The sequence below is a fragment of the Pelobates fuscus genome, chromosome 13 (assembly GCF_036172605.1).
Source record: "Pelobates fuscus isolate aPelFus1 chromosome 13, aPelFus1.pri, whole genome shotgun sequence".
Lineage (NCBI taxonomy): Eukaryota > Metazoa > Chordata > Amphibia > Anura > Pelobatidae > Pelobates > Pelobates fuscus.
This window is the reverse complement of record NC_086329.1, coordinates 70634115-70650429: the sequence shown is the minus strand read 5'-3', so window position 1 is coordinate 70650429 and position 16315 is coordinate 70634115.

The following is a 16315-nucleotide window of genomic DNA, read 5'->3' as shown; positions in this document are numbered from 1 at the left end:
GCCTTCCTGGAAAGGGTGTTTGTATGAGTCTCATACATTGCGAACAGTAATCAAAAATTGGATCAATTTCACTATACACTAATCAGCCACAACAATTAAACCACTGACTGGTGAAGTGAATAACATTGATTATATCATTAAAATGGCACCTTGTCAAGGGGTGGAAATTATTGGGCAGCAAGTGAACCGTCCGTTCTTGAATTGACTTGTTCCCCTCTCCATTCGGTTATCCATCTCCCCCCACCCCCTGTTTCCTGAATAATGACGAGAGTCTCTCTTTTTTACCCCCCGACCATCCCCTGGCTTGTTAACTTCAAAGAACTAATTAGCTCAAGTGCTTTCCCTTGGTGGCTGCGATTTGTTTAACTGAACACACGTGCTCTAGTGAATGGCCATTTTGTCTCCCTAACGCAGGCAGTGGTACATGGTTGTCGAGCGTCTGAAACCCCTTTTCGGAGACGCGTCCCCACACACTTTGTGTGTCTTTTTCCCCTTTCCCAGCCCTCTGTGCACCTCTAACCCCCTCCAAACCCTCTGTGTGCCCTTTGGTTTGTGGTTTTCTCCTCCAGATTTTGGGTTACTACCTGTAGGATTTTGTACCTTATAACTACACATCGGCTATATATTTTTCAGCATGTCATAGTTCCATTAGAGTGTAGTCGGGAGTCATATCCTTCAGGGTGTCTGGGTAACTTGGGGGTAAACGTGCATGCTGTGTGCACAATCCAGATTGAATTACACTTTTCATACTTCCATTCACTGTATAATATTGAGCTCTCCTCTATAACACTACTATCGATATAGTGTTGCCACTGAGGCACAAGAGGTTAACACTAGTTGCAACATTTTGTGGTTCTTTGTGGATACAGGTAGACTTATATTAACTACCTCCTGTGTAGAGACAAATTTGCTCCTACTTTAAGACTTTTAGTGGACATGCCACTCTACTAATACCCTAGCAACTAATAAATGATTTTCCCTATATGATTTAGCACTGGAAATATGAGAGGGCATTGTCTTTAAGTTCTTGTTTCAATATGTTGTTCCTACATTTTTAATTGTTATTTGTTTTTTTTTTGTAAACTTATATTAAACGTAAGCTCTTTAATTAAACAAGGCTATCCAACATCCTTTGGGAACAACTTTCTGTAATTATAATTAGGCTTAGGCCCTTTTAGTTGGATGGTCCATTATCAAGGGACCCATACCTTTTTCTTCTCTCTATTATGTACCTCTAACAATAATAATAATCATCATGACAAAAACTTTACGTTGTCCAGGAACACTGTTGCTTGGCCATTTGACAACGCAGTAGGTCAGATTTGGCTACCTGTGGCACACAAGGTTACCTACCCAAGTGGGCCAGATGGGAAGATCATAGGCTTTCAACGTCTGAACAATTCTCTCTCATACTACCCGAAATAGAAAATGTTATTTGTCATATTGTGTTTTTAACAAGGCTGGGTAGTAGGAGAACGACGAGGCACGCAGTGAGGCAACGAACCTCATACCTCATACGCATTCGGTATTCCAGATGTTTTGGAATACACCTCCCATAATGCTGGCAAAGATGTAATTTACAGCATCTGGACTGCCTAAGGTTACCTACCTCTGATCACAGTACACAATGTTGATATCGCCATGCAAACAGGAGAAACTTATCACATGACAGGTGCCACTTCAATAATCCACCCTGGACGCGAGCCTCAAACATGGGCTTCTTCATTCCTCTTTATGTACTTCGTGCCCCATAGGAGAACATGCTTGTCAAAGTTGTGACATACACACAAATATAATGGTTAGAGTAAAATGGCATAACAGACACAGTGCATGCAGACTTGCGTGCCACATATTTACAGCAGACAGACACAAAGATTGTGAGAGACACACCGTATTAAATATAAGAATTGGGAGTACTATACATACATAATGCACAAAGACACGGAGATTACAGAATTCAGTGACAGACGGATTTGGTTGCAGATGTGGGACAGTCCCTCTGGCTGGGGTGCAGTTTCTCATCCACCCCTGCTGAGTGACTAGATGGCTGGGCTTTTGTAGCAAAAAGCAGGCCATGGCGTCTGAGATCTCTGAAATAAATGTTTTGTAGTCAAATTAGGGCTGTACACATCTAACACACAGGCCCCACATACTGCACAGCCCCCTATTTAGTACACTGCCCTCCCCCCCCCACATCTAACACACAACCACCCATCCCCACAACTAACGCACAGCACCCTAATAGACTGCCTCCTACATCTAACGCACAGCCCCCTAATACAAAGCCCACCATGTACTGCACAGACCCCCCCAATATACTGCACAGACCCCCCAAATATACAGCACAGACACCCCCAATATACAGCACAGACACCCCCAATATACAGCACAGACCCCCCAATATACAGCACAGACCACCCAATATACAGCACAGACCACCCCCATACTGCACACCCCCCCATAATTTTAGAATTAGAAGACCACCTCACACTGCACAGACCACCCCACACTGCACAAACCCTGCCATACCGCACAACCCCTCCATACTACACAGACCCCCCCAATACTGCACAACCCCCCCCATACTGCACAGACCACCCCATACTGCACAGACCCCCCCCCCATACAGCACAAACCCTCCCCATACTATACAGACCACCCCAATACTGCATAGACCCCCCCATACTGCACAGACCCCCCCATACTACACAGACCACCTCACACTGCACAACCCCCCCCCCCCCCATACTGCACAGACCCCCCTCCCCCGGATGGCTGAGTGTTGGGAGCGAGACTGACCTGATAGATGTCAGGATGCACTTGAGGATCGGACACAGCGCATGCGCACTAAGGGGTAGGAGATTTCTCAGAAGCACAAATGGCCATCAGATATCTATACCCCTAAGTGCGCACGCGCGGTGTCCGCAGGCAAGCCACAGCTGATTTTGTGCGCGCGTGCGCAGTATGGGGTATAGAGATTTGACAGTGAAAGGGACCATCAGACCTCCCTACCCCCATACTGCGCACGTGCGGTGTCTGTGCGCGAGGCTGTCCTTGCTGGGTAGGCGCGTCTGCAGTGTGGGGCAGGGAGATTGGATAAATGCTCGTCTCTCCCTGGACGCTGGTGCGCACGTGCGGTGTATCCCGCTCTGTGTGCATGACGGGAGTACTTAGCCGGCGTGCACACTGGCCCGTTACATCCCCTACCGCACACCCCCTCTTGTTGGTCCAGACACAGTGTGTCCCGGTGGACGACTGCTTGGTTTTTCACATGCGCAATGGGCGGCCTCTTCTCCCCGTACTGTGGCTGAAAATTTCACCTACCTGACCTTCTACGCCTCCTCCTCCTCCTCCAGCTGGGAAACGTCACTTCCGGTATAGAATTCTGACAAGTTATAGTGAAATGATAGAACACCGGTCTATTTTCCATGTTAAAGTCAGTTCAAACAGACGAACGCCAACCATTCGAATTGTCGAATGAACTGTTGAATGGTGTTAGAATTGTCGAACGGCATTCAAATTGTCGAATGCATTGAAGTCTGGAGAAGGTAAAACTTCAGCTGAATTAAAATGGTCGCCGCCACATGTTCGTTTGTCGAATGGCGGCCTAAAAACTGAAACGGGGGTGTTAGTTAATGAAGACCAGGAAAAGGCAGCAATTTCAATTAACCGTTTAATAATCAGAGATTAGAGTTGAAACCTATTATTCACTTATACAAAGTGTAATACCACAGGGTATTTTTACAGGACTGTGTATATTTATACTTCTTAAGCATCTGGAGTCCGATTTAGGTATTGTTGCTTTGTCTCTTTCAGTTCTAATTGCTTGTGGTACCCTGCAGTGAGCAACTTGTTTTTTTTGGTGTTTGTGGCTTTCCCAAGTGTTTTCGTAAATATATTTTTATTGTATATTTTTCATCATTACTTCGAAAAGCAGTGTGGACTCGCAGGTCCCATATGAGTGTTGCGATTTCGTTCAATTAGGAGGATTATTGAGTATCTTAATACAGTGTGGTGACACACAGGTCACATATGAGAGCATATATCTGAAATATAGTGGACTCGCAGGTCCTAATAGAGGTTTATCTTCTCATGAGGAGATTAGGTCTTCTCAGGTGGGGTACACTGTTGTGTTTTTTGTTTAGGATTATCTCGTTGTAATATGCTTTCGCAGTATGGATCGTGTGGGTTACGTAGGTCCTATGTTGGGTTTGCATATAAAGGTATTAGTGATGTGTATGAAATATCCATATGGGCACATATGTCGGTGGTTCCTAAGGGCTCCGAGGTTCCGATCCCTTAATTTGTGCTCCTTTGTAAACTGCATTCTGCGCAGTGTATTTTTGGGTAAACAGTAATTGATATGTAGGTGTAGCTCTCGTGACAAGGTTGTCTTGTAGTCGTGGGTGGTTGGAGCGAGTGGCGTTTGTTTTCAGTGTGTGATGGGCTCCCAGGTCCATCCCAGTTATGTTGTTCTCCCTCCTCTCCTTCATGTGTCTTATGTCCTAGCTTTGTGTAATTCAGTCAGCTGAGTTGTTTGTATGTGCGATGTGGGGTTCTGTACCAGAATGTCAATAGCTTATAGTTCATTTCTTGGTATTTTGAACTAATCGTAGATTTGTGATGAAGGATGAGATTTTTTTCCATTGTGCGTCGGTGAAGACTTGGTCGGTGATGTTTTCCCATTTTTCTTTATTTTCTTCGTGTTGCCTGCTGACCATCCGTGATTAGGTATTGGTAGAGCGTCGCCGTTGGTTTCTGGATTGGTGTTTTTTTGTCGCAGATGTCCTCAAACCACGTGAGGGTTCTGTGCACCTCTTGTTTGTTCAGTAGTGTGTGATAGAAATGTGTCAGCTGGGAGTATCTGAATCTGCGCATGGGCGTTGGTGGGCCTTCCATCAGTTGTTCCAGGGGGGTCAGTCCAGTGGTGGTTAGCGAGTGGGATGAAGTCCGCCCCTTGTAGAAAGTCCCAGGCCTTGATCGGTAGTCCTCCTCCTAGTGTTTGGTTGTGCGTTAGCGTGGTCATCGGGCTGGGTGTTGGGGAGATGGTCGCCGTATTCCTCATTGTTGACCATCATGTTCGGAGGGTTTGGCTCGCCGGGGAGGGTGCGCTGGGATAGTTGTTTCGTGGCGTTTTCTGATTCCATAGGGATGCGAAAATGGATCGGCCGCATGATTCCTTGTCCAAGGTAACCCACTGTTTGTATCTTGGGTTAGTGTGCCACTCCAGTATCCGTTGTAGGGCTGTCGCTTGGTGGTACTTGCGTAAGTCTGGGAGTGCCAGCCCGCCTTGTCTCCTGGTCTTGCATAGTATTTCATATCTTAGTCGTGGTCTGCATCCTCTCCAGACGTAGGTCAGGAATGCGGTTTTTAGTGTTGCGAAGAAGGTCATCGGCAATGCCACTGGGATGGTATGGAACAAATATAGGTCTGGTATATTCATTTTGATGACCGCTATGCGGCCGAACCACGATATGTGTGGGTAATTCCATGTTCGGAGATCATGTTGGATGCGCGTGAGGAGTGGAAGGAAGTTTTTCTGGTAGGTGGTGTTGGGGTGCGCCATCACCCATATCCCCAGGTATCTCATTTGGGTTTGGCACCACCGGAACGGGAAGGTCAAGGCTATATCTCTGTGTTCCCCCGTCGGGTCCGTGATGTTGAGCAGTTTGCATTTGCTTAGGTTAAGTTTGAGGCCCGAGAGGTGCCCGTATTTTTCAAGTTCGTCCATTAGGCAAGGTAAGGTGAGTCTTGGGCGTGTAATGAAGAATAACATGTCGTCAGCGTACGCTGCAACCTTGTGGGTGGCGGTTTTCCCAGTGTAGCCTGAGATATTAATATTTCGTCGGATTGCCTCCAACAGGGGTTCCAATGTTAGTGCGAACAATAGCGGGGATAGGGGGCAGCCCTGCCTCGTACCGTTTCGAATTGGGAAGGACTCCGTCAGGGCTCCGTTGACGCGTACCGCCGCCGTCGGGGTGCTGTAGATCGCTCCGATCCATTTCTGTATGTTGACGTTAAACCCCAAGAGACGTATCACCGTTTTCAAGAATGTCCAGTCTACTCGGTCGAATGCCTTTTCGGCGTCCGTGGATAGAAGGAGTGGGGATCTGTTTTGTCTCGCTAAATGTTGTATAGCGAGGACTCTCAGGGTGCTGTCTCGAGCCTCTCGCTCCGGTATGAACCCTGTTTGATCGGGGTGCACTAGTGTAGGCATCAGGTTGTTAAGTCGGGTGGCTAATATTTTGGTGAAGAGTTTTGTGAAGGCAGCAATTTTAAATAACTATTTCTCCTCCGTATATATTAAGGGAGAACCCATGGCAATAGATGTGCAAATGATTGCTACTAAAAACTTGCAGAATCATTGTAATTGGTTAACTCAAGACAAGGTGGGAGGTAGAGGGGCACTAGAGGGTCCTCCAGTGCCAGGAAAACAGATATGTTTTCCTGGCACTGGAGAATCCCTTTAACTATAAACCTTATAAGTTAAGTTTTATAATCACTATATGTTACAGTGAAATGGCTTCACCTCGATATTACTTACTAATTGCATCTCCTGGGAGACACCTGCTGGTAGTTTTTGTCTTGGTTTTTTTCACTTTTTCTTTAGCATTGTTTCTTTTTACTACCTACCAATTAAAGGGCCACTATAGTGCCAGGAAAACATACTCGTTTTCCTGGCACTATAGTGCTCTGAGGATGCCCCTGCCGCGTTGGATGGAGAGCAAGGGGTTAAATCTTACCTTTTTTTCCCAGCGCCAGGGTCCCTCGGCGCGGGGAACTCTACTCCTCCTTTCCCCGTCATCGGCTGAATGCGCATTCTTAATGCTTTCCTATGGACGCTGGCGTCTTCTTATATAGTTACATAGCTGAAAAGAGACTTGTGTCCATCAAGTTCAGCCTTCCTCACATTTGTTTTTTGCTGTTGATCCAAAAGAAGTAAAAAAAAACCAGTTTGAAGCACAATTTTGCAACAAGTTAGGAAAAAAATTCTTGACCCCAGAATGGCAATCAGATTTATCCTTGGATCAAGCAGTTATTACCCTACATTTAAAGATGATATCATTGAATATTCTGTTTTTGCAAGTATGCATCTAGTAGTTGTTTGAATATCTGTATGGACTCTGATAAAACCACTTCTTTAGGCAGATAATTCCACATCCTTATTGTTCTTACAGTGAAAAAATCTTTCCTTTGCCTTAGACGAAATAGTATTTTTTCCAGTCTAAACGCATGACCTCGTGTCCTATGTAAAGTCCGGTTTGTGAATAGATTTCCACACAATGGTTTGTATTGGCCCCAAATATATTTGTATATTGTTATCATATCCCCTCTCAGGCGACGTTTTTCTAAACGAAATAGGTTTACATTTGTTAACCTTTCTTCATAGCTGATATGTTCCATTCCTTTTATTAATTTTGTAGCCCGCCTCTGCACTTTTTCTAGTGCCATAATATCCTTCTTTAGAACAGGTGCCCAAAATTGCACAGCATATTCAATATGTGGTCTTACCAGTGATTTATAAAGAGGCAAAATTATATTCTTGCCCCGAGAATGAATGCCCTTTTTCATGCATGACAATACCTTACTGGCCTTGGCCACTGCTGATTAACATTGCACATTGTTGCATAGTTTGTCGTCTATAACAATTCACAAGTCCTTTTCGTGTTCTCCCTAATTCGCTTCCATTAAGGGTATACGTTGCTTGTGTATTCTTTACGCCGAAGTGCATAACTTTGCATTTTTCAACATTAAATTTCATCTGCCATTTGAGTGCCCAGTCCCCCAGTCTATCTAAATCCCTCTGCAGCAAAGTAATATCTTGCTCACATTGTATTATTTTACAGAGTTTTGTGTCATCTGCAAACACCGAAACATGACTTTCAACGCTGTCTTGAAGATCATTTATAAACATGTTAAATAGAAGGGGTCCCAGAACAGACCCCTGAAGGACACCACTTGCCACCTCTGTCCAGCTTGAAAATTTACCATTAATGACAACTCTTTGTACTGTGTTTTTAAGCCAATGTTCTACCCAAGAACAAGCATTTTCATCTAGACCGATTTCCTTGAGTTTGAACACTAATCTATTATGTGGAACTGTATCAAATGCCTTGGCAAAATCCAAATAGATCATATCCACTGCAACACCCTGATCTATACTTCTACTTACTTCTGAGTAGAACGCAATCAAGTTAGTTTGACATGACCTGTGCTTCATAAAACCGTGCTGATTTTTGATGATAAACATGTTCTTCTCAAGGAATTCTTGAATATTATCCCTTAATAACCTTTCAAATATTTTCCCAGCCACAGAAGTTAAGCTCACATGTCTATAATTTCCAGGCAAGGATTTTGAACACTTTTTGAATATAGGAACCACATCTGCCTTCCTCCAATCCTCCGGAACACTTCCTGAAAGAAAAGAATCTTGAAAGATTAAAAACAGAGGTTCACTTATTTCTACACTTAGTTCCTTAAGTACCCGTGGATGGATACCGTCAGGCCCTGGAGCTTTGTTTATATTAACTTTCTTTAGTTGCTGCAGCACCTTGTCTTGAGTTAACCAATTACAATTATTCTGCAAGTTTTTAGTAGCAATCATTTACACATCTATAGCCATGGGTTCTTCCTTAATATATACGGAGGAGAAAAGGTTATTTAAAATTCCTGCCTTTTCCTTGTCTTAATTAACTAACATCCCCGTTTCAGTTTTTAGTGTACCTACACTTTCATTCTTGTTTTTTTTTTTAGAATTTATGTACTTAACCCCTTAAGGACCAAACTTCTGGAATAAAAGGGAATCATGACATGTCACACATGTCATGTGTCCTTAAGGGGTTAAAAAAAAATGCTCTGGGGTTGGTTTTGCTCTCTTTAGCGATCATTTTTTCATTTTGAAGTTTAGCAAATCTAATTGCCCTTTTGCACGCATTATTTGCTTCCTTATATCTTTTATAAGATGCATCTGATTTGTCCGATTTAAATGCTTTAAATGCCCTTTTCTTATTTTTAATCTCTTGTTTTACTTCTCTACTAAGCCACATTTGTTTTTAATAGTACGGCATGGGGAGCGAACCTGGTCACATACCATAGGTATATAGATGACCTTTTTTTTATATGGAAGGGAACTTTAAGTGATCTGAAATTTTTTTTAATTAGTATTAATAATAACAACTGGGGTATTGAACTAAATAGCCAATTTAGTACTAAGAGTATTAATTTCTTAGATTTGGAGATATATACAGAAGGGGATACCCTTAAAACAAAAAAAATTCTTTAAAAAAGTGGACGCTAATAGCTATGTTTTATATAACAGCGGACACTATACGCCTTGGTTAGACAATATACCAAAAGGACAACTACAAAGGATCCGTAGAAATTGCACTGATGATAATATTTTTAAAGAACAAGCTAAGATAGTTTTAGACAAATTTGCACAAAAGAAATACCCTGACACATTACTTAAAAAAGCATTTGAAGAGACCAATACATTAAATCAGCATGAATTAATTTCCAAATGTAATACAAATAAAAGATCTGATAATTCAACTTTAATGCCTTTGGTCCTAGATTTTAATAATGATAATAAAAAAGTGAAATCTATTATAAACAGACACTGGCACCTTCTTAAAAAAGATAAAGAGCTATTGAAAGTGATCCCTGACAAACCTTTTATTACTTTTAGAGGAGCACCAAGTTTTAAATGTATGCTAACTTTTAACCACCCTAAAGTTGAAGTAACTACTACTTTTTTAAAAAATAATAAAAATGGCTTCTATTCATGTGGGAAATGTGCGGGATGCAAATGCAGTAAAAATAGAACTATTAAAGGCATTAGCAAATTTAAAACAAAGCAAAAAGAAGAGGATTTCCAAATAAATGATTTCATAACTTGTTTTAGTAAAAATCTTATATATCTTTTAATTTGTCCGTGCGGATTGCAATATGTGGGCCGGACTATTCGCCCTTTACACAAAAGAGTGTATGAACATATATACAATATAAAAAGGGGTTTTGAACAACACAGCGTTTCAGCTCATTTTAAAAGATACCATAAACAAGATCCTAGTGGCTTAACATTTCTAGGGATTCAGATAGTTAAAAAATCTTGGAGAGGTGGCGATTATATTGCAGACATTGGGAAGGAAGAAATGAAATGGGTGCATAAATTAGGTACCTTAGAGCCCAATGGACTTAACATAGAATTTGATTTATATAATTTCTTATGATGAGTCCTTTCTGTCTGGTACTATTCTAATGTTTCTTCTGTTTTTTAAATAGATTTTAAATATACATTTTTTCATTTTTGGTCTATATTATTATGTGTTTGTTTTGTAATTCTCTATTAAGTAACATCTATCTCTCTCTTTTTTTATCCCTCTTGAAGTAGGATATTTTTATCTGTATATGCATATTTGAACCCATTATTTTCTTTTGATCCAATGATATTATCAGTTTACATTTCATATAGTGGACGTTTTTGCATTAAGAGACATTTCCATAAAGAGACATTTAGGCGATATTCCCTTGAGTTCACGGACTTGTTTTTATTATTGGGACTAATTATGTGCATTTAAAAAGAAACCACGCCCACAGTGATGGGTATATTATGTGAGTGACGGCAACCACCTGAACGTGATCTGAGGAAGCCGCCAAGGCGAAACGCGTCATCACGTTTTTTGGACGCACGACGTCAGTACGTGCTACTAGCACCTCCCATTCCCGGAAGCATTCTAACACTGTAAAGACCGCAAGTGCATGCCGCGAGTCCAAAGTGTGTGGAGATCTATCGAAGCTTTCCAGGGAGAGGGGTGATTAATTTTATATTGTTTTGAACCAATAAAGGGCTTTTTTTGATTCTGGTGCCGTCCTGCTTGTTTTAAAGCACACCATCCGACTTCTACAGAATCCTACAGAAAGGATTTCAAAGCATCATAAGCTAGAGCAGACTTTCTTCTGCTCTGCCATTGTGAGTTGCCAATCTATTTGTTATTTTGATTTATATTCATCATATGGATTTACACTATATTGTCTTTTTATTCCCTTTATTTATATGTGGAGCGTTTTAAAAATTACTCCTTCATCTGCAGCTGTTTCAATATTGTGAGGAGTAAGTTGTTCCTTTGGTTATATTTCACTAAAGCACAAATTCACTCAATATATAACGTTGGAATTAATATATTTGCACTTTAAGTATATAACCTATTGTATTTGCACTTTATTCATTATCCTTTTATTAAATTTATGTACAGACTGATTTAAAATTGTTAAATTAGCACTTAAAGGCACAGCGCACTTTTTTCTGCACATACTATTTGAGTGGTTTTAGAGTTATTTTCACTTCTATTAGTGCTTGCTAGCCTTTGTTGTGATATTTTAATTACTTTCATTAATTGTATAGCGCCATTTTTTTTACTTGATTTTTTTGTACTGTTCCACATTTGTTTTAATTTGTTTCTTTTATATTTATTTCCCAATGGTACATACTGAGAAATGTACATTTCTAATATTTGTTGGAAGATGATCCATTGATCCTCAGTGTTGTTTTTTCACTAGTTTATGCCAGTCAATATATTGTAATGCTGCTCTTAATTTATTGAAATTGGCCTTTTTAAAATGATATGTTTTAGTATACCACATGTGCTTTTGTTTTTTTGAGTTTATATGAAAATCACTGTGAGAAGCGCGGAAGCGCCTCTAGCGGCTGTCAATGAGACAGCCACTAGAGGCTGGATTAACCCATTTGTAAACATAGCAGTTTCTCTGAAACTGCTATGTTTACAGCAGAAAGGGTTAATCCTAGATGGACCTGGCACCCAGACCACTTCATTAAGCTGAAGTGGTCTGGGTGCCTATAGTGGTCCTTTAAATTAATTAGGGGTTACACCCTGTTTTCTCCCCATTACCACCACTGTGTCTCTTTTGATCACATAGGTTCTATTCTGGATTTAGTAGTGAGTGCAGAGCCTTTATATAGTATTTTAACTATATTTTATTTCGACTGTAGCAACAGATATACATAATTTTATATGGCCCAAGCTGTAAAGCATATTTAGCTAGCTATATAGAAAGATGGATAAGTGGATTTTTAGGAACTTGTATCTTCAAGTAATCGAGAACTAAGACACTAAAGCATCCTATCATAGGGGACCAAGGAAGCATCACTAGCCAATCCATTATATTTAGGATTTATCAAATATCGTCACAATCCAGTTCAGGTGCAGACAGGACACACACTGCATTGGTGGAGAAAACATATATCATAGTGTTCTGTTATAAAGAGTGGTCAAAAGAACTAGAATTGGGGCAATCATCATGAAACCACTGGAACCAGCAGGCATATTCTAATGGTGACTCCTCCCTTTTTCCATTTTTGTACCACTCTTTAGAACAGACACTTTGATAAATCTCTCACATGTAGGGTTGCCACCTAACTGGTACTTTACTAGCACAGCCGGTATTTAAGGTTGTATGGCCGGTGCCGATATTGCAGAAATGCCAGCAATGCAAAGGCCGCTATTTTTTTTTCTGTGCTGTGCTCTGTTCTCAGGTGATGTGGATCCAGTGGGGGAGCAGCAAGAGAAGTGCAACCTGACCATCCAGGTATGCATACTGGGTACTGGTGTTATTTTTCTGTAAATGCATGTAATACTTTATCGCTGATTTGTAGTACATCCTGAGGGGAAAACGTATTCACATAGGATCCTCCTGCTCTTCTGTTTGGCTCCTACTTTCATTCCTCCTGCTGTCCTCACTGGCTCCTCCTTCACATCCACCTGCTGTCCTCACTGGCTCCTCCTTCACATCCACCTGATGTCTTGCCTGACTTCTCCTTCTCACCGTCCTGCTGTCCTGACTGGCTTCTCCTTCCCACCCTCCTGCTTTCCTCACTGGCTTCTACTTCACATCCTCCTTATAACCTGCCTGGCTCCTCCTTCCCTGTCCTATTGATATATCCTGTCTGGCTCCTCCTTCCCTGTCCTCCTGATATATCTTGTCTGGCTCCTCCTTCCCTGTCCTCCTGCTGCCCTGCCTGGCCCCTCCTTCCCCATCCACCTGCTGCACTGCCTTGCTCCTCCTTCCCCATCCTCCTGCTTACCTGCCTGGCTTCTCCTTCCCCATCCTCCTACTGTCCTGCCTTGCTCCTCCTTCCCATCCTCCTGATATCCTGCCTGACTCATTTTCCCCATCCTCCTGCTTTCCTGCCTGACTCATTTTTCTCCGTCCTCCTGCTGTCCTGACAGGCATCTCCTTTACCATCCTCCTGCTGTCCTGCCTGGCTCCTCCTTCCCTATCCTCCTGCTGTCCTGCCTTGCTCCTCCTTCCCATCCTCCTGCTGTCCTGCCTGACTCCTCCATTCCATCCTCCTGATATCCTGCCTGGCTCCTTTTCCCCCATCCTCCTGCTTTCCTGCCTGACTCCTTTTTCTCCATCCTCCTACTGTCATGACAGGTATCTCCTTTACCATCCTTCTGCTGTCCTGCCTGGCTTCTCCTTCCCCATCCTCTTGCTTTTCTGCCTGGCTCCTCCTTCCCCATCCTCCTGATTTCCTGCCTGGCTCCTCATTTCCCATCCTCCTGCTGTCCTGCCTGGCTCCTCTTTCCCCATCCTCCTTCTGTCCTGCCAGGCTCCTCTTTCCCAATCCTCCTGCTGTCCTGCCTGGCTCCTTTTCCCCCCATGCTCCTGCGGTCTTGCCTGAATCCTTTTTCCCCATCATTCTGCTGTTCTGCCTGGCTCCTCCTTTCCCATCCTCCTGCTGTCCTGCCTGGCTTCTTTTTCCCCATGCTCCTGCTGTCTTGCCTGAATCCACTTTCCCCATCCTCCTGCTGTCCTGCCTGGTTCCTTTTTCCCCATCCTCATGCGGTCTTGCCTGGCTCCTCCTTTCCCATTGTCCTGCTGTCCTGCCTGTCTCCTTCTACCCCATCCTTCTGCTGTCCTGCCTGGCTCCTCCTTCCGGATCCTCCTGCTGTCATGCTTGGCTCCTCCTTCCCCATACTCCTGCTGTCCTTCGTGGATCCTCCATAGGAAGTATTAGAAAAGGGACAAAAGGTGAGGGGGCATATGGAGCAATTTACGGTGTGGTGCAAAATATTGAGCAAGTTAAAGGTGTGTGTTAAGGGGATATGGGAAAAGGGGCAGAAGTTGGTGGGATATGAAGAAAGTGGTAGGTGTGTGTCTAATGAAACGACCGCAAATACGATTAAAATGCTGGCTGTATACTGTTGTATGTCTGATTATAATAGAGAAGTTAGGGGACACAAAGTGGGAAGAATATAGAAAAAGGTGAATGTTTGTGGGCAGAATGGGGAAAGAAATGGAGGATAACATACACTAAATGGGTGGTAAGATACAAGTTAAGACATTAGAAAAATAGGATAAGAAACACAAAAGTGGAGTTAAGAGACACACAGGTGAAGATGGATTTTTTTTATAAAAGACTCTAATGCACAGCTTTCTGAATTTTGTGGTGCAACACATGTGTCGGCCACACTGTTTGAATGTGTCGCACAGAGGTGTCCGACAGAAAGGGGAGCACATTGCACAGCGTTACCCTCCTGCTATCGCTTCATGTAGTGTGGCCGAGCTTCTGTTTCCCCCTACCCGGTCTAGCAGGAAGTGCTCACTGAGAGCACAGAACTGCTTCCTATCAGACTGGGTAGGAGAAACAGAAGCTCATCTACGAGTGGTCCACCTGCTCGGCCACTCTACATGGAGTGAGGTGAGTTTGAGCACGCATAGGGAAGGGGAAAGACAAGGGCACAAGGGGCAAGGGAGGACTAAAAAAGGGCATAGGAGGGGTGGGGGACAGAACAAGGGCTCAGGAGAGGGGATCTGAAGAAGGGCAAATAGAAGAGAAGAAATAAAACGCTGTCTCGACCATCACCGTGTCGGAAATGGATACATGTCTGAAAAAGTGTGTCACCAATGTGAAAAGTTTGGAAAGCTCTGCTCTAATACTGAGATGGCCTCTGTTAGTGAGACCCCTCTCTGGGGCACATTATTATTATTTCTGGCATTTATAAAGTGCTGTGGGAGGTTGTGAGTGCAACCTGGTGCTGTGATGTGAAAAGTCCTGTGGGTGCAATATGATGATGTGGGTGCAATCTGGTGCTCTAGCTGATGTTGTGCATGTTGCCTATTGCTGTGGCCAAATGCAGATTCTACACTTTTATTTATAATTCAGTTATAGTGAATTAAAAGTATAACAAAAAATAACTCAAGGGGGCGGGGCCGGGCCGCCGAGCCGAGCGGTCGCAGGGGAGAGCAGCTCCTGCTTAACATGCCCCATCCACGCTATAAACTGTGGCTTTCTCGGACCCAGACGACCAAGCACTGCGACCTGCAATGAAGAGGGGCTACCGGAGCCGGGGAGAGGCTTGCTCCCGGAGCTCAAGTCCCCCGGAGGAGGATTACCTGCAGCAACCAGCGGGATCCGGCCTGGCGGTGAGTGGAGCGGACGGCCGCCGCTTCACTATCCTGCCCCACGGAGCCCGTCATGCACAAGGCACAACGTCGGACCCGGTCCTGTTCCCCCCCCCCCTCCGGACCGGGGGGGTTATCCCGGTCCTAGTTCCAAGCCTACACTCGGAGGCATTACTGGACCACCATGCAAACCCAGAGCCAAGATGGCGGAGGCCACGGGTGCTGGGTCCGACCTGCAGAGTCTAAGGCTGTTTACAGATTCCACCTGGCATGGAACACAAAGCAGCACACATATGACGGCCCACACTGTAACGAAGGACTCAAGCCCGGAGACACTCCAGGCACAAAGCACCGAAGACCCTGCACGCTGAACTACTCACGAGGACGACACCGCCCACGAGACCGCTCGCCCTTCTTCTGGGCTGGGTGCTCACACAGAGGAACCCCTCTGAAGCCTGCCATACACCCTGGGGGAAGAATGGGATCGGAACCCAGGGCCCTCGATCCTGCTGAAGGGATCAAGGGCACGAGCACCTACAAAGGACACAGCGCCACCACAACACTGGGGAAACTTGAAGACTAGCAATATCCACCTCGAGACGCAACAGCAGGCCCGGTTGAGTGTACAGACGGGCAGGGGATAAGTAACGGACACGCTAGCTACTACCACGCGGACTTACAAGTGCTTAACCTGGACTTGGGCCAAAATCTTTGAAACAGCCGGTCGAAACATCTATGTAAGCTACTTTGATCAGCATGGTTGACTAACCACACACACCACGGGGTGCAGCTAGCAGGACCTATGCTCACCGGGACGTAGCGGGCATGTTACACTGGGCAACATGCAACACCAAGCGGGGCATAATTAACCTAAGCAATTACTGTGTAT